The sequence below is a fragment of the Drosophila serrata genome, unplaced genomic scaffold (genome assembly GCF_035046125.1).
Source record: "Drosophila serrata isolate PLE 108 unplaced genomic scaffold, ASM3504612v1 contig_184, whole genome shotgun sequence".
NCBI classification, from domain to species: Eukaryota; Metazoa; Arthropoda; class Insecta; order Diptera; family Drosophilidae; genus Drosophila; species Drosophila serrata.
The window spans coordinates 23,251-41,997 of record NW_028257082.1 but is presented as its reverse complement, the minus strand read 5'-3'; the positions used below and the strand labels follow the sequence as shown (position 1 = coordinate 41,997).

The following is an 18,747-nucleotide window of genomic DNA, read 5'->3' as shown; positions in this document are numbered from 1 at the left end:
GATATATATCTGGCCATATGTATATATATCAGTATCTGTGTACACAGATGTAGATGGTTGCGCATGCGCACACGGGGCCTGAGGTTGGGTCTTTTGTATCTCCTTCGGTTGCATTTCATTGTTATGACATCTACAGGTAACAAATTCTCCGATTCAAGAAACGAGTTCTTGGGCCGCCGTCGTGTTCAATGATTAAATATCATATTTTTCGTTATCAGTAATCTCGTACTCTTACTCGATCGTTTCTCTTTGGGGTTTCCCCCCTTTTGCAGCTGCATTTCATATCTCAGATTGCTGTTGTCTTCTTGTCTTACAAGCAATTAAAAAAAATTATCGCCCAGCGAGTGAGTGTGTGTGCCTGCCCTCTCGGGTTGCATCCTTCCTGCAACTCCAAGTTGCAACATAATTAATGCAATTTCTGTAATCGTAATTTCTTAATCTATATATTCGCAGCGAACTGCAAGGCAATAACTTGACCGTGATATATGAGACGGATTTCCAGCGACTGACCAAGCTGCGAATGCTGTAAGTGGAATTTGGGTTTAAATTTTCTTACAGAAAAAGCAGGATTAACTTTTTTGTATATCATCTCCAGCCAACTGACGGACAATCAGATCCACACGATCGAGAGGAACTCCTTCCAGGACCTGGTCTCTCTGGAAAGACTGTAAGTTTTAGTTTGTAGCTTTTATAATAATGCTAGCTGCATGACTATTTAACTATAACTCACTTTTTACTAACCGAATTTTTGACAAATTCTATAATAAGTATTTTTCTTAGATCCTAGATTTTTAGAGTTTAGCTAGCTTGATGCCAGAATTAGTTTTGAATTTTTAACCATTATTGTATCTGATTCCCGTTCTTTCGTTCTTGTTTATTTTATTGCATATATCTCTACCGTTTTTTGAATCTCTCTCTGCTTTTCGTTACGTTTCGTTTTGCGTACCTAATATGCTCGTCTCTACACCAACAAAAAAACCAAAACCAAAATCGAAACGAAACACCAAAAAACAAACATATCAAAAACCAACACTTTAATCAGACGCCTTAACAACAATCGACTAAAGGCAATTCCTGAAAACTTAGTGACAAGTCTCAGCGAATCTTTTGCGATTGTAAGTAAAGAAACAACTCCAAAGTAGTCCGATTTAGTAGTCGACACTTGTAGTTTGCCTTTAATTTTTTGCCAAATGCCTTATTAATATCATTCATAAATCCCCCAGGGATATATCCAACAATGTCATCGTCACGGTGGGTCGCCGCGTCTTCAAGGGAGCCCAGTCGCTGCGGAGTCTCCAGCTGGACAACAACCAGATCACGTGCCTGGACGAGCACGCCTTCAAGGGTCTCGTGGAGCTGGAGATACTGTGAGTATAGAATATCACATATAGTGTATACAAAGTGGAGGGAGAATAACCAAATTTAGCGGAGCAATCCACTCGAGTAATTAATCAATGATTTAGAGCCTTTTGTTAATCAATCAAACGGGAATTAGTCAATGAATTAAAAATCAATCAGTTAATGCTCGCCGCCTAAATTACATAATAAATGGTTAAGCTTCGTGGCGAGATAAGCCAATCCCAGCCACGAAATGGAGCTCATATATCAACTGATTACCAGGCCAGAGACCAGAGAGTGTGTGTATGTTTCAGCTTGATATATGGCAAGTGCCAGTGCAAAAGTTAAACAGTTTTGTTATTGACATAATACCGAATCGTAAATGAAAGTTTAACTTGAATTAACACAGTGTCTTGCGGGATAAATTGAAAGGTGTATTGATATAAGGCTTAAAATATTAATGAGAGGAAAACCTTATGTAAAAGCGGTTTACTTGCAATTTAATATAAGTTAAACTATAGTTCTTTATCAAACAGATATGATATATAGATAATACCCATATCTTATTATAAATAGCATCAAGTTTATTATATAAAAATTACTCAAGTACTGAGGATTATAGTTTAAAAAGACAGAAACTTCTATACCTTTTGAAGAAAGTACATCGTATATTCTTCATATTCCCTAAATAATCACTCATTTTGCTGGTAAATTCCTGTTACTAAATTAGTTAACTAACAAACCCATGAATATAGTTAAAGATACATAGCCTCCAAATATGGACCAGGAAATGTTTTCCAATCTAGCAAAATTTTTAATTAAATTTCGATCGTTCCGCCATCGATAGCTGCTCCCTTTCTGGCCGTGCCCAGGCCTCGGGCATCGGAGGCATAACTAGCTTATAGATACTAGCCAACTGATAAGCCCGGATCATCTACTGACCATATGACTCCTCCTCCTCCTCCTCCTCCTCCACAGCACGCTGAACAACAACAACCTGACATCGCTGCCGCACAACATCTTCGGTGGACTGGGACGATTGCGGGCTCTGAGGCTGTCGGACAATCCTTTCGCCTGCGACTGCCATCTGTCCTGGTTGTCGCGGTTCCTGCGCAGCGCCACCCGCCTGGCGCCCTACACCCGCTGCCAGTCCCCATCGCAGCTGAAGGGCCAAAACGTGGCGGACCTGCACGACCAGGAGTTCAAATGCTCGGGTATGTAATGGTAATGGGATATTGCCTGCCTAGCTGCCTTGTGCAACATGTTGTGGCAGCTTCCACTCCCCGAATGCTACCAAAAATGGTGTGTACCGCCCCGTCCCGTCCCAACCCAACCCCGACTCTCCCCTACTATTCGTAGCCGAAATTAATTAGTTTTTTATGCCAAACGCGAGGAGAACAACAAAAGCCGAAAGCACTCCGGGTATAAATCATAAGCAGTCATATGGGCACGCCCCCGCCGCCTCCACATGGCCTCATAGCTGGCAAGAGAATCTCATCCACTTGGTGGTTTTGGTGGCTTCATCTCCATCTCCAGCTCCAGCTCCATTGCCAACTCGATCCATTTCGGGGGTAATCCCCGCACCACACGCCGTTGTGCTGTTTGCCAAAACGTTTAACGCCGTCGAAATCACTGGCTTGTGTTTGTGTTTTTTCGTTGTTGTTGTTTCCTTTTGGAAAAAGATGCGGATGCAGATGCTCAAGACGTAGCTGAAGCTTAAGCTGCGGGCCAAGTGAATGGAAGTGGTGGAAGAGGTGGCCAAAAACGAAAATCAAGCAAAAGTAAGATGAAAAGCAAAGCTCAAGACTGAGCGTGAAGCGCTCAATGAAGCGGAAAATGCGCCTCGAAAACGATGCAGCAACAGCAGCAGCCATGAAACGAGTTTCGATGGAGGTGGCACTCAGGCTGAGACTCGGTTTAGCCATTCAGCCGTTTCTGTGGCACGGTTAGGGTATTGTTTTCGGCTGTGGTGGCTTTTGCCAGGGAGCCTGTAATCGATACCAGATATGCAGATGAGCTGAGGGAATAACCCTGACTATGGGATGACCCGTGTCAAGCTAGCTGATGGTTTATAATAAGAGTTTCCTGGAAATATAGTTAGGTGTGAAGAGGGATAAGATGGATCTGGGATGTTTTGATATTTATTTGATAATAATTAATCTAGGAACATTTGCCCAACAACTTCAAGCTTCTTACGTTTAAGTTTCCCAGCAATTAATAGCTTATAATAGTTACAATAGCTTTTCCGACCTTCTGCCTTTGAAATACCCTTGAAAACCTCCCCTAGAAAGAGTATCCCAACTTCCACCTTTGAACTATTTCCTGCTATAATTCCTTGGCTCTTGTTTGACTTTCGTTTTGTATGAAATGCTATGGAATTATGTGGGTAAACATTTATGACCGGCGGCTGGTTATAGTTACACCTCCCCAAACCCCCCAAAAACCCCCATCACTCCACTTCACCTCGAGTGCTGTGCAGTAGCATTGATAATTACGCTACTGCTGGTAGAGATCCAAATCGGATGGACGGATGCTCGTTTCCCAGCTACCGGAGCAGCAGGCTTCTCCTATGCCATCCCCCCCCCAAAACTGAAATTAATGCGAAGCGAAATTTGCAAGCGACTTATCCCTGATCTCTGTGCAACCATATTGTTTGTCCATCAACAGGTCTGACGGAGCACGCACCGATGGAATGCGGGGCGGAGAACAGCTGTCCGCACCCATGTCGCTGTGCGGACGGGATCGTCGATTGCCGTGAGAAGAGTCTGACCAGTGTGCCCGTCACCTTGCCCGATGACACCACCGAACTGTAAGTGGTGCATCTCCCATCTCATTTGCTAGAGTGATTTCCCCTCTGACTCGATACCCTTCTCTCTCCTTGCAGCCGCCTGGACAGAACTTCATTACGGAACTGCCGCCGAAATCGTTCTCCAGCTTTCGGCGACTGAGACGCATCGACCTGTCCAACAACAACATATCCCGGATTGCCCATGATGCTCTCAGCGGCCTGAAGCAGTTAACCACTCTGTGAGTAGATAATGCCGGTAGCAATCCGCAGGATGAGGGTGGGGAACCTGCTGCACTCACTTTACCAAGTGCAACAAGTAGCCATTGCACAAAGTGTGCACTCACTTGAGCTGCCCCGTGCACGGGGTACTGATGGTGGCAGAGTCACCTGAGCTGGAGTACCCACTGCAGCTGGAGGGGGTGAAGGGAGGCAAGAGGTGCCTCTGGGCCTGGCCAAAAGCGGGCTAATCGGCCCACGCTAAGCGTTGGCTCACACCGCACAAGGCATCAGCTTACCTGCGCGGAATCAGGAGGAGAAGGAGGAGCAGGAGGTCCTCCTGAGCTCACGTTTGTGTATGTGTGCCTCGGTTTGATGGAGCTGGAAACGTGACACGAACTTAATTTATGTTCGGCCCATTAAAAGGGTTTTAATTCCTGGCTGAGTACGTACTTGGGGGTGTAGGCTTGGCCTTGGGGGTGGCTAATCCTTGGATTTGACTTGGCATAATTCAAGGGGATTTAAGGTATTGGGGGGTTGTTAGAAGTGATTATGTTTTAGGGGGATTTAAGTGGAAGTCAGACATATTTCGTAGGAATTAGATATATATTTAAATGGGAAATTAATACATTTTTAAGGAAATTGTTGAAAGAATATGTTTAGAAATGTGATTTTAACAGGAATAAGTGCTTGTAAATATAAATTTCATATTATTTTTGATAATATAGCACAAATATATATTAAATATTACTCAGATATTAAGTTAATCCTATAATTTCCAGAACTCAGCCTTTAAATTTAGTTAACTAAATAATTTACTGTAACATTTATGACCCAGGGGTTATGTAGCCAGGACATAGGCCTAAAAACCATGTTTTCTTAAAAATCAACCCTTTTGCCTAGAATTTCAAGCGTGTCACGAGTCCAGATCCAACTCCAGCTCATCTCCCAGCTCGTCGGGTTGCCCAAACAAACCAGTTTGTTTGTGTTTTTTTTTTTTTGTTTTGTAATTTTTGTGCCACCTTCTGGCTTGGGTTTCTCTGTTTTTGTGTTTTTCTTTTTGTTTTTTGTTTATTCCCTTTTACTTTTCTCGAGCTTTGTGTTAACATTGTCGTGTGTTCTATTTGTGTGTTCTTTTCCATGTCCACTCACCCCTCGGTACACCCCATCATCAGTGTGCTGTACGGCAATAAAATAAAGGATTTACCCTCGGGCGTGTTTAAAGGACTCGGCTCGCTGCAGCTGCTCCTGCTGAACGCCAACGAGATCTCGTGCATACGCAAGGATGCCTTCCGCGACCTCCACAGCTCGAGCCTGCTCTCGCTGTACGACAACAACATCCAGTCGCTGGCTAATGGCACATTCGACGCCATGAAGAGCATCAAAACGGTGTAAGTACATGGAGTCCTCAGCTCCGCCCCCCAAGCCACCATGCCACCACTGTGCCCGCCCACATTCACGTCCACTTCTGACCCATGTCGGGATCCCACTTTGAATGGAGCAGGCACTTTGGTTTAAACCTCTGAGTGTACATTTAGTAGTTGCCTTTGACTGCGCCCTCGCCTTCTCGCCTCGCGTCGCCTCATCGTTCCGCGTTGACATTTGTTTAGCAGCAAACAAGAAGCTCCTCCCGCCCACAGGCTCCTCCGGTTTCTATAGCTCCCTCCTTTCCCTGTACCATGCCCCCATGAATTCCCATCTCTTCTCCCTTCTCCGTGAACCGTGAAGACTTTCGGCCTTAGCGAACAAAAGACGAAGACGCCGAGAAGAAGAATTCTCTCCTTTTGGCATCGATAAATGTGCGCGAGGCTGCGAGGCTGCAACTAAAAACTCGGACGGAAGGCGGACAGACTCCGCCTCCTCCTCCTCCTCCTCCTTCAGTGGCGGGCGGAAAACAGGTCCAAAAGTGCAGGATTTGTTGTATGCCTGAGTGGGTTAGTATTTGCTAGGGTTGTCATTTATCCAGAGACTAAAATTTCGAAATACAAATGCAAGTTGTAAATAACTTTTCTTTGAACGTAAAATATTTTAATGAGGGCTTTTTTTTAACCCATTTAAATCGAATTTGGCAAAAAAATAAAGCTGAAAACTGCTGACTTTTACGACTCTGGCTTTTTGAAACTTGGCCGAAACTTAAATTACCTTCCCGAGTGTCGCAGAAACTACTGGTTAAGGAGACCTCCTAAAGCAAAATGTTTATTGATACGCCGAATGAAGTAAACTAGCTTTTATGGCTCCTAACTTTAATGTATAGGCAGCGGAAACATAAAAATCATACCAAATTGTGGCCATTAAATGGGGGGAGAGTTTAAGAGCTGTGAGGAAATATGCAGCTCATCAATGGTCTTGGGGGAATGCCACCACCTCCTGCAATGGTCCAATAGGAACATTTACCATTACCTGGCAACCCTGTTGAGAATTGCTTTTAAATAGTTGCAAAACAACAACGACTTCGGGCGACTGTGAGGCGGGTGAACAACAACGGAAATGTCGTAGCCACAAGGCTGGTGCACTTTTAAGACGTCTCAAGTCTCCTCCTGTTCCTATACCTATACCCACTGTTGTACATTCTGAAACCTTCTGTTTCCCGGGCAACGTCTCCGGGCCCCTTAAGTCCTGCTGCATAACCATTTCAGCCATTCAGTCGAATGCTCAATGCTACTTCTTTTGCTTACTTTCTTTCCATTTGCACACGCACACTTGGAACACCCGGAACACCCGCCACACCCGGACACTACACAGGCATCTGGCCAAGAATCCTTTCATCTGCGACTGCAATCTGCGCTGGCTGGCCGACTATTTGCACAAAAATCCCATAGAGACGAGTGGAGCCCGCTGCGAGTCACCGAAGCGGATGCATCGTCGTCGGATTGAATCGCTGCGAGAGGAGAAATTCAAATGTAAGACCCAGAGTCGCGTCCTTGTGCTTAACCAACCAACCAACCCACCTCCCATCTTCCTTCTGCTGTTCCTTTTTTCAGGCTCCTGGGATGAATTGCGGATGAAGCTGTCCGGCGAGTGCCGCATGGACTCCGATTGTCCGGCAATGTGCCATTGCGAGGGCACCACTGTCGACTGTACGGGTCGCGGCCTGAAGGAGATTCCACGGGACATTCCCCTGCACACGACCGAGCTGTAAGTTGCTCCCTTTCCTCTCACTCGCATCCTTCCTTCCTTCCGGCTGCTGTGTACATCCTGCTGGCTGCTGTATCCCGATTCCTCCTCCATCTCGATACATTATTCGATTTCAGACTGCTTAACGACAACGAACTGGGGCGCATCAGCTCCGATGGCCTCTTTGGCCGTCTGCCGCATCTGGTCAAGTTGGAGTTGAAGCCAAATCAGCTGACGGGGATCGAGCCGAATGCCTTCGAGAGGGTGCCTCGCACATCCAGGAGCTGCAGCTGGGCGAGAATAAGATCCAAGGAGATCTCCAACAAGATGTTCCTGGGCCTGCGTGGGACGCGCTGTAAGTGTTAACTGTCCTCCTGTTAGTTTCCCTATTTCCCTGCTATTTCATCCGTAATCAATTGTAAAACCTGTTGTCTAACCTCCAATCCTCTTTAACCCCTGCTGAAACTCATTAACCTGACGTTATGCAATCTCCTTCCGTTGCAGCAATTTATACGACAATCAAATCTCATGCGTTATGCCCCGGCTCCTTTGAGCATCTCAACTCGCTGACGTCGTAAGTATCCATGATTCCATGATTCCTCCTTTGGAGATTCCCAGCCAGATACCAGATACGATGCCTGGCAGCAATTAAAACTGTGCCAAGTGCTGGGGATGCACTTCAATGACAAATGATTTGGCTTAAGCATTAATTGGCCAGCAGAGCAGCTCCCTCATCCTCGGTCGTGAAATGAGGTTAATGGTACTGATTGTTCTCCCCGCATGAACTTCGTCTGATGTGGCTGAGGCTGCCTTCAAATCAGTTTTGCTTCTCCATGGCAGCCAGCGAAAGCACAGCAAACTATTGTATATAATTCAATTGAAGTTCAATTTATAGACTGAGTTGCTCCCCGTCTGGTGGTATATGTAGTATGTGCTGTGTTGCAATATCAATGCCATTTAGCTTAGTTCTTCCCAACTTCTCGTGCTTGTAAATCATCCCCCAGGCACACACACACTCACAGGAAACCCAAAAGGGAGCACACAGTGTGGTGTGTGTGTGTTTGATGATTTAATTAATTAAAATTGAGTTCAATGAAGGGACTTTCTATGTGGAAGATGAGATGTGTGTGTGTGTGTTGATAGGTGCTGTGTGTGGTCCGCTGTGGGTGCTGCTGCTGCTCGCAAATTATTGTAAAATTCACTTAAGTAGCTAATAAATAGCATCAATGAAATTCATTAAGTGCTGTGCACCACATGACACCCACCAGCACACCACCTACCCACCCACGACCAGGTCCACCACAACGCCATTGCCATGAAGCCTTCGCCACCTTTGAAGGTGTTGCGTGAAGGGAGCCCAAAGTGTTAGTTGGCTGCCTGCGGCCTACACACACTTACACTGAGCAAAAGGGGGGTTTAATTAAAATAATTTAAGTTAGTTTTTTCTAATGGTAAGGGAATGGAGTTATTTTTGAAGCTGTTACTAATTTGATTTGCATAAGTTACCATAGAAATTATATAGAAATTTAATGCTAACCATATTAACTTGCTATTTTGATTATAGTTATTTTACACTTTGAATAATAATCAAGATTTTGGATAGGTACTATAAAATCAAACATAAATACTTAAAAAAACTTTGGGCATTACTGTTTTCATAGCTCTTAAATCTATTTAACCTTTTAAGGATATAATGTAACAATGCTTTACCCCTCTCGTTTTTTGGCGAAATGTATTCCCTAAGGCATTAAATATTTCCCCCAGTGTACACTTTCTAACACACACTCACACACTTGTAATAGAGAGCCAGCATAGCTGATGGCATGACAAAGCAGAATTGCTTATTAAATTAGTCTGGACTCGGCTGCAACTTCAGAAGTTCCAATGTAATTTTCTTCGCCATTGTTTCACTTGCTCCGCTACGCTCCTGGCTCTGCTCCCCGCTCCTCCTCTCCAGCTCCAGCTCCCACACCCTCGAACTCTCCTGTTCTCCTTCGCATAATTAAAGTGCCTGTTTGGTTGGGATTGGATTGGTCAGCCGGAGGAGAGGGAGGGAGTGTAACATATGCTGACTACAGCTCCGAATGAATACGGAATTAATTTATCATTTGGGATTGGGCAGGCAGAAATTGAATTATAAGAGAACCCTTTTTTTATCAATAAGCCTTTTTATTCGTGAACGTTCTTTTTGTGGCTATTTTTTAAACCGATTTTTTTGTATTTACTTTTTACTGCTCCCTTTAGGAACCTCGCCTCGAATCACGTTTCAATTGCAATTGTCATTTGGCCTGGTTCGCTGACTGGCTGCGGAAAAAATCGCTGAACGGCGGAGCGGCACGTTGCGGTGCCCCCTCCAAAGTACGTGATGTGCCCATGGGAGGAAAAGCTCCTGCCCCACTCCGAGTTCAAGTGTACCAGCGAGAGTAGCGAGGGCTGCCTGGGCGATGGCTACTGCCCGCCGTCCTGCACCTGCACCGGCCCGTGGTACGTTGTTCAGCGGAATCAGTTAGAAGGAGATCCACGTGGCATACCAGCGGAGACATCGGAACCTCTATTAAGAATCATATGAGATTGAGCAGATCCACTACAAACATCTAGTTCATGTGCGGGCCTTGACACGACTGTGAGTATTCTGTGGAGGATTGGTATTTTCAAGCAAACGGTCCCTTCTTCTCCCTCCTTTGTTTTCTTTGCAGAGATCTGAGCAACGACCAGATCACCATACTGTCCAACTACCGCTCGCCAATCTGACCAAGCTGTCCACTCTGTAAGTGCACCACCATTGCGGCCTAATGAACTTTTTAATTGCTACGTCGAAGCACGGAAACCACAAAATAACCAGCCGCAAAAAACCACCGCAAATCGAAGGCTCAAGAGGGCTTGACACAATTCTGCGCCAATTGCATCGTTTGTCGACCTGGGCTTGGGCCTGTGAATGGGCTGGGGCATTGGGCATTGGGCATTGGGGGCCTGGTGCCTGGTGCCTAGTCTTTTGGCTCTCAGTATCCGTCCCTCTGTCCAAAAGGCATTGCGAACCAAGAAGGCGCAGGCACGAAGAAATTCATTCCGAGACGTAAAGTCGAAATCGTGACTCGTGCTTAGTTCCCTAGTCGGCGCTGACTTCGATGGCAGCGTCGCCTAGCCTGCACAGTGGTCTGAAACTGGTTTATTTGTATAGCAATGTGAATTTGTGTTAAATGGGACATCCTGCAGAGTTTTCTTAGGCATAAATCCATCAATACCAAGTCAGAAAGCTCAGGGAAACTCCATGGATTATAATCCAGAATTCTTGTATCTTGTATTCTAAAACCCAGCACTCGAATAGATATATGATCCCTGCCTTAGTCCCTTAGCACACTGTGACCCCGGCCTGTGTGCGCTATCCACAAATCAAAGCTTAGCCAGCCGTTATTTCTGGTGTCTCTCCTCCGCTTTGCGAATGGAAAACGTTTTGCAATTACTTTCATTTCTTCATCAATTGCCGCATGTGTCTGTGTGTCCTAATGCAATTTGCTAACGTCTGCGTTTCCCAATTCCCTTCCTTGCTTCCTCTATTCACAGCATCATCTCGTACAACAAGCTGCAGTGTCTACAGAGGCATGCGTTGTCTGGCCTGAATAACCTGCGCGTGCTCTCGCTGCACGGTAACCGCGTGATACCGGAGGGCTCCTTTTGAGGACCTCAAGTCGTTGACCCACATGTGAGTAGTTGGACGCTGTCCCCTGGCCAATAGACAGTCCCTTGAACCTCTTTTTTTTCTTCCTTTCATCAGAGCTTTGGGCAGCAATCCTTTGTACTGTGACTGTGGCTTGAAATGGTTCTCCGACTGGATCAAGCTGGACTATGTGGAGCCGGGCATTGCCCGCTGTGCCGAGCCGGAACAGATGAAGGATAAGCTGATCCTGTCGACGCCTTCGACGAGCTTCGTGTGCCGAGGCCGCGTGCGCAACGATATCCTGGCCAAGTGCGATGCCTGCTTCGAGCAGCCGTGCCGCAACCAGGCCCAGTGCGTGGCCCTGCCCCAGCGGGAGTACCAGTGCCTCTGCCAGCCGGGCTACCATGGCAAGCACTGCGAGTTCATGATCGACGCCTGCTACGGGAATCCGTGTCGGAACAATGCCACCTGTACGGTGCTGGAGGAGGGTCGCTTCAGCTGCCAGTGCGCTCCAGGCTACACGGGTGCCCGCTGCGAGACGAACATCGACGATTGTTTGGGTGAGACCAAGTGCCAGAACAATGCCACCTGCATCGATGGCGTGGAGTCGTACCGATGCGAGTGCCAGCCCGGGTTCAGTGGCGAGTTCTGCGATACCAAGATCCAGTTCTGCAGCCCCGAGTTCAATCCCTGTGCCAATGGAGCCAAGTGCGTGGACCGCTTCACCCACTACAGTTGCGACTGCCGGGCAGGATTCCATGGCACCAACTGCACGGGCGGCCACATTGACGACTGCCAGAACCACATGTGCCAGAACGGCGGTACCTGCGTGGATGGCATCAACGACTATGTGTGCCGCTGTCCCGACGATTACACGGGCAAGTACTGCGAGGGCCACAACATGATCTCGATGGCGGTTCCTCGCAGACGTCGCCGTGCAGAACCACAGTGCAAGCACGGCGTATGCTTCCAGCCCAATGCCCAGGGCAGTGACTACCTGTGTCGCTGTCATCCAGGATACACGGGCAAGTGGTGCGAGTATCTCACCAGCATCAGCTTCGTGCACAACAATTCCTTCGTGGAGCTGGAACCGCTGCGCACGCGTCCCAGCAAATGTGACCATCGTTTTCAGCAGTGCCGAGCAGAACGGCATTCTGCTGTACGACGGACAGGATGCTCACCTGGCGGTGGAGCTGTTCAACGGACGCATTCGTGTTAGCTACGACGTTGGTAACTATCCCGTGTCCACGATGTACAGCTTTGAGATGGTGGCCGATGGCAAGTACCATGCCGTCGAGCTGCTGGCCGTCAAGAAGAACTTTACGCTACGCGTGGATCGTGGCCTGGCTCGCTACTATCATCAACGAGGGTTCCAATGACTACCTGAAGCTCACCACGCCCATGTTCCTGGGCGGTCTGCCCACAGATCCTGCCCAGCAGGCGTACAAGAACTGGCAGATCCGCAACCTCACCAGCTTCAAGGGCTGCATGAAAGAGGTGTGGATCAACCATAAACTGGTGGACTTTGGCAATGCCCAGCGCCAGCAGAAGATCACCCCCGGCTGTGCCCTGCTCGAGGGTGAGCAGCAAGAGGAGGAGGACGATGAGCAGGACTTCATGGATGAGACGCCGCACATTAAAAAGAGGTATGTACTACTTTCTGTCCTTGTTTTATTCCTACCTTTCTAATATCGCTTATTTCTCCTAGGAGCCGGTGGATCCCTGCTTAGAGAACAAGTGCCGCCGAGGCAGCCGCTGTATGCCCAATCCCAGCGCCCGAGATGGCTATCAGTGCAAGTGCAAGCATGGCCAGCGCGGCCGCTACTGCGATCAAGGTGAGGGCAGCACAGAGCCCCCAACAGTCACTGGTACATACATACATCTATCATGCTTATGCTACTCACAACTCACACACACAACTCTCGGCGGGGATTGGGGGGTTGGGGGGTTTACTACTACTAACCATAAAGCCACTCATCACTTATTCATGCTCAGCGCAGTTTATGTGGGGCATATATAAAGTGGATCCAGGTAGCCATAAAACATGTGTCCAATCAAGCAGAGTTGGGGAGAATTTTAATATTTTTTAGCTTCAAGTTGTTATAAAACTACCGACTTTGTTTTGCCAAGGGGGAAGTTTGTGATATGGCAAAGAAAGTAAATACTGTAATGTTCTTAGCAAAAAGTATACAAGGCCATGGGATACCCAGTGATGAAAGCTAGTAATTTAACAATCCTTTTGATAAAAGTAAAAATTTAAGAAATACGTTTTATTAAGTTTTTTGCTTATAGCTCCTAGATGTAAACTAAAATCAGGGTACTTGTGATAATAAGAACTGTAAATTTGGTCTGATTTGTAAATGTAAAGGCCGGGAAATCTTAGCCTACAAGTAGGAACTTGGGTTTTTAGGATAGCATGAAAATAGGTGCACATATTAACCCTCCCAGTCATTAGTCATTGGCACACACACACACACACACACACACACACACACACCACATTCATGGCTCTCGCTTCTCACGCTCATCAACCATCCATCATGGGAGGAAGGGAACCGAGTGCGCTGTGCCTTTTGTTAGCTCTAATTAGCCAGCCGGCGGGCTCACACTGCAGTCGTCACTACACCTCAAGCCACTGACTAATTGAGCTCCTTTGACTTTTCTTTACTCTCCCCCTCTCTCTCGCTCTTCCTCCCATCATCAGCGGCTAGCACCTGTCGCAAGGAGCAGGTGCGTCGGTACTTACGCGAAAACGTCCGCTCCAGGGCAGCCGTTGAAGTACGCCAAGTGCGTGGGCGGCTGCGGCAATCAGTGCTGCGCGGCCAAGATTGTGAGGCGGCGCAAGGTAAGCGAATCCTTTGACTTGGTCAGAAATCGTTCCGCTAATCTCTCTCTCTCTCTCGATTCATAGGTGCGCATGGTGTGCAGCAACAACCGCAAGTACATCAAGAACTTGGACATCGTGCGCAAGTGCGGATGCACCAAGAAATGCTACTGACTGAAAAATGCGACTACCCAATTGCTCGAACGGAGCAATAGCAGCTTAGATGTTAGTTTAGGAACAGGTTTAGATAAACTATAGTAGTAGTAATAGTAACGATAGTCTTAGCCATAGCACTAGGGATAGCACGGATGTTACGGGGGCGGAGGACGAGAGTGTGAGTGTGAATGCGGAGAAGGAGGAGGACGAGAGTGTGGACGGAGACTATCCCACGGAGCAGACGGATGGCATGCAGGCCGATCTCTACGACGATACCGTCTTCGAAGACGATGACGATGATGATGATGGTATCGATGATGATTATGCAGAGGAGGAGGACAATAATGAGGAGCCCCGAACAGCTGCCCGATCCCAAGGGTCTGGTGAGTGTGCCGGAGGAGGAGGAGGATATGGGCTATGACGAGGATGATGAACGCATCACCATGGAGCGGCCAAGAACTGCGAAACCCAGAGCAATGAAGAGCACTTCCTCAACGAGGAGGGCAGCGGCTTCGGCGGCTTCCGGTCACGTTTCCGGCCAAGCAGCAGCTTCCGCGAGAGCCAGCTGGAGAATATCCGCAAGAAACTGCTCACCGAGTCGCAGGCCAATCCAGAGGCAGCCGTCGCGGTGGCCGTGCCGAGCACTGCGATCGATCTGCGCGAGAGCAGCGGCCACTTTGCCAACGATGACGAGGATGGCGAGGACGGCGATGACGGTGTCGACGACGAGTTCACCGATACGGGCGAGAATCAGGGGCGCGGCTTCTTTGGCTCCCAGCAGCAGCAGCGCAAGAGCGGTCCGTACCATCGCAAGAACGGCAATGATGCCATCAAGATCATATCGACGCCGCTGGGCAAGGTGAGCATCGTGTACCAGCAGACAGACAAGGATCAGGCCACGGACAAGGACGCGGCGCAGCAGCAGCAAAAGAAGCCGACGCTCACCGACTTCGACGCCCTGTCGCGGACCCCGAGAGCAGTCATCGCTTTCCGTCGCCACACCCCAAGATTACGCCTGTTCTGACGCCCGATGGCAAGGTGGCGCTGCTCTACCGCGGAGACTCGGAGAGCTCCAAGTACGACCCATCCGCAACCTCACGCACAAGTTCACGCCTGGCAAGCCGGCCAAGGAGACGCCCAAGTCCCAGTCCGAGGATTCCTCCTCAGCGGAGGACTCTGTTTACACGGACAGCGAGGATGCCGAGGACATGCAGGAAGGGCAGCGCAGGAAAGCCCTCTCTAGTGGCCAGCACACCCAAGCCACTGCAGCCGGAGATTGTGGAACCGCCTGCGAATGTACAACCAGGCGGATCCTTCATCATCCGGCCCACCTCCGACTCACTGCTACCAAGTGATCAATCGACCGCTATCCGAGGTCCTGGGCATCAAGAAGAACAACTCCAGGACGCGAGTACGCGACCAACTGCCCACCCAGCAGCCTCCACCGCCCTTGCCGGATTCGGACACATCACGCAGTGCTTCGCTCGGCGGACATCAGTTCCTCACCAAGGTGAATCTGGCCGAGTTTCCCACCTCGGGACGAACGCTGCAGCAGCCGCTGATTCCCTCCAGCCGGGACTTTGACTTTAGTCGCGACAACACAATGCTGGACGAGCGGTCACGGGTTCGTGAGCTGGAGAAGCAGCGCGAACGCGAGAAGGAGCACAACGAGGCCACCAGCAAGGGTGCCACCGAGGCGCACACGATTGCCAACGAGCAATTGCTCTCGAAACGGAGGTCATTAACCTGGCCATTGTGCCGCAGTTCGACGAGGATCTCGAGCGACTGCAGCGGCTGCAGGAAAACGGCGGAAGGCGGCATCATAGGGCGCGCCATCGTCACCGCCAGCAGACGGAGGAGGAGCTGTCCGGCATCCAGTTCATCATGCAGGTCATGATGGGCGTGGCCGCCGTATCGACGGTCTTCGGCATGCTGGGCACCTTCTTCAAGCAGCGCATCCTCGATCAGTTGCGCATGATGCACTGGTAGTACAACACGGGGGGTTCGATGTCCCCCGAGCCCTTGTCCGTTCCCCGTTCCCTAGTCCCAAAGTCATCCTTCTGGTTGCCCTGCCCCATCGTCCAGCCTGTGGATGATGTCATCAACGCCCATATATACTCGTCCTGTTGCTGGAACTCGAACTCGAATTCGTACTCGTACTCGAACCATATGCCATATACATATACCACATATACATCTCTCTCTTCAGCAGCTGATCGCATAATCTTTGTAACACAGCGGCATCGATTTGCTTTCGTCCCCTTCCGCTTCTCTTTATATATATATATATACGTACATATATCTAATCCTTCGGCCAAGGACCGTCCGTGTCCTGGCCACACATGTATTCTATATATATTCGCATATATAATATCTACTTACTAGTGCAAGCTACCCAGGCGATGTACATAATGAGCCACCAGAACCATAATACGCGATCGATCGATCCAGATTCAGATCACGATCCGGATCCGGATCCGGATCCGGATCCCGGTATCTATATATGTGAGACGCAACTGTAGCCCCTGCCAAGTCCGCTGGAAATTAGCTGAGACCCCGTTGTCCCCGGCTCGTGCCCAGCTCCTTCTTTCGCACGTTTCGTCGTGCCTTTCCCTGCACATCGTCATCGCCATCAGAATCATCATCAGAGTAATCAAGCTTTAAGCAAGTCGTTACAGGTGTGCACATACCCTGACCCCCAAAAGAGTCCTCCAGTCCAGTACCACCCCCTTCCCCGCCCAGCATGAACGAACATACATTCCCCTCCGCCGCCACAAGTCAAGGAACTCGCCTCCAATTGGACGTAGAAAACCGATTCCTTTTGTAGATAGAAAACAATTCGAAACACAGTTGTTGTTGCCAGATACCAGATGGAGTCGAATAACTAAATTAACTAAAACTAAAGTTAAAGTTAAACAAAAAAGGAAGCTTAACTTCGGCACGCCGAAGCTAGTATACCCTTGCAGATTGTGAGTTTTGCATTTCCCTCTACACTTTCCGATCGTTCCTATAGAAGCTTTCTATGATATAGTAGTCCGATCTGGCTCGTTCCCATTTAAATACGAGTTAGAATTGAGAAAATCTTCAAACACAGAGAGACTAATTTGCAAAGAAACAAACAGTTGATCAAGAATATATTTATATTTATATATATACATTTATATCCTTGGATACGCTACGAATCTTTTGACCAATATGATATCCTGCAGGGGTATAAAAAAGAAAAGGAGTAAGAAATCCGCAGACAGCACACACACACACACGCGCATTACAAATCCTGCAACGGCTGGCGTTTTAAACGAGCCGCGCAGGAGTCTCAAAGAAAAACGAGTAAAGGATAATAATGATAAACACCCCCTTAGGCTAAGTCGCTCAAAGGAATGTAGAGAAAGAGAGAGATAATCGGAGGAGAAAGAGAAACAACAACACAAAGAATCGAAACGAAACAAAGGCCCCCAAAACGTGTAACGAATTTCCAGCAAATAGTTGCAAGTGTTTTCCTAGGATTAGTCGCAAACAAAACTAAACTAAATTGTGTGCAAATCGGAGCGTAACTAATATTACAATTAACCTAAACTAAACTAAAGTAATTGATGAGCAAAACCTAAACATAATGATAAATGATAAATCGGATAACAACATCTAAGCTGGGTAGTCGCATGTAAATCTCTAAACAATTAACACTTAACGACCTAAGTTAGACCTAAATCGAAACGAAACGAAATCGAATCGCATTTAACGAAGGAACCTACATAATAATAATTATTTATACTAATCTATATATTACCTATATGTATGTACTATATATGTATGAGCCCCTATACGATGTATATGTAAAATGTTTTTGACTATTTTTCACTATTTATATCCATATATATTATATATGCATATACGAGATACATGTGTAATAGCCCCTTTTGGTCCACCTTAGTTCTCTTTTATATATATATTTAAACCGTGTATTTGTATTCGTATCCGTACTGAATGTATTATTTTTATTAATTATTCAAGTGCACAACTGTGCACACACATACTATATGTATAACCTATTGACAAATATATACATATATATATATATATAATATGTGTAATAGCTGTTGCTAAACCAAGTTTAATTATCAGTTTTTCATTTTGCCCTTTCAATCGACGAAGCTTTCGACGGTTCGCAGCCGCAAAATTGTGTTCAGCTAATTAATTAGGAAAGACGAACCTCTGTCCCAAAAACAAACGATGCATTTCGCATAGCAATGGGGTAAACGTGAACTCGAAATTATATGACATTCATTTCTGTGTGTAATATTTATTTCCTAATAAAGATGACAAAAAATGTTTAAAATATAGATGAGATTTTGTAATTACTATGATTAAAATTGTTCAAACAGGTAAAGATCTCTTGAGAAGGACTATAAAGTATAAGTCTATAAAAAAAAACATTTTATTTACTTACTGATTTTGTTTTTGTAACACCTAGATTTAACCTTCGGCTTTAAATTTACATCGATGTTCATATTCAATTTCAAAAGACCAGTAAAAACCCGCGTTTTATCACACATGAGTTACCAGATGTTTAATTTCAGTGTTGGAAGGCGGCGAGCAGTTATCGGTTATCGAGCCATGACACCTTGCTTTTGCACCTCAGTTAAGGCTGTTCCGCGC

At 47.1% G+C, this 18,747-nt stretch overlaps 1 long non-coding RNA gene and 1 pseudogene across 2 annotated transcripts in view; one reads left to right on the top strand and one right to left on the bottom strand.

Annotated features, from left to right (window-relative positions):
• LOC147644324 (protein slit-like) overlaps positions 1-16,084 on the top strand; it is a 55,943-nt pseudogene extending 39,859 nt beyond the window's left edge. The window contains exons 3-20 of the transcript XR_015270497.1: positions 454-525; positions 596-667; positions 1,224-1,367; positions 2,317-2,552; positions 4,006-4,158; positions 4,233-4,365; positions 5,518-5,733; positions 7,085-7,242; positions 7,324-7,477; positions 7,594-7,815; positions 7,961-8,034; positions 9,701-10,079; positions 10,153-10,223; positions 11,018-11,156; positions 11,229-12,761; positions 12,820-12,979; positions 13,816-13,956; positions 14,023-16,084. The product of XR_015270497.1 is annotated as a protein slit-like (transcript). The remainder of the gene's footprint in view (positions 1-453; positions 526-595; positions 668-1,223; positions 1,368-2,316; positions 2,553-4,005; positions 4,159-4,232; positions 4,366-5,517; positions 5,734-7,084; positions 7,243-7,323; positions 7,478-7,593; positions 7,816-7,960; positions 8,035-9,700; positions 10,080-10,152; positions 10,224-11,017; positions 11,157-11,228; positions 12,762-12,819; positions 12,980-13,815; positions 13,957-14,022) is intronic.
• Positions 265-880, bottom strand: LOC147644325 (uncharacterized). Its single transcript, XR_015270498.1, has 3 exons — positions 731-880; positions 575-665; positions 265-523 (listed from the first exon to the last, which is right to left on the bottom strand). It is a non-coding gene; the product is annotated as an uncharacterized LOC147644325 (long non-coding RNA).
• Positions 16,085-18,747: the final 2,663 nt, after the last annotated feature.